The sequence below is a fragment of the Monoraphidium neglectum genome, assembly GCF_000611645.1.
Source record: "Monoraphidium neglectum strain SAG 48.87 unplaced genomic scaffold scaffold03830, whole genome shotgun sequence".
Classification (NCBI taxonomy): domain Eukaryota; kingdom Viridiplantae; phylum Chlorophyta; class Chlorophyceae; order Sphaeropleales; family Selenastraceae; genus Monoraphidium; species Monoraphidium neglectum.
Window position 1 is genome coordinate 1,626 of NW_014009799.1, and position 238 is coordinate 1,863.

Here is a 238-nt window from a genome sequence, read left to right on the forward strand (position 1 = left end):
CTGGTTACCAAAGTGCATCGCCGGTGGGGACCAGTCAGCTCCCGGACCGCAACAAACACCAGCCGACTATGAAGCCAAAGCGGGCCGCGCCCGAGTGTAAGCTGGGAGGAGCGGCGGCACCGGCGCCAGCTGCGAGGCATGCGGCGCCGGGGCCGCGCCGCTCCAGGCCCCTGTAAGGGCGGGCGCCCCGCCGCCCGCGCCGTCGCGGCACGAGCCGCGCGGGGCGCGCGGCGGGGGG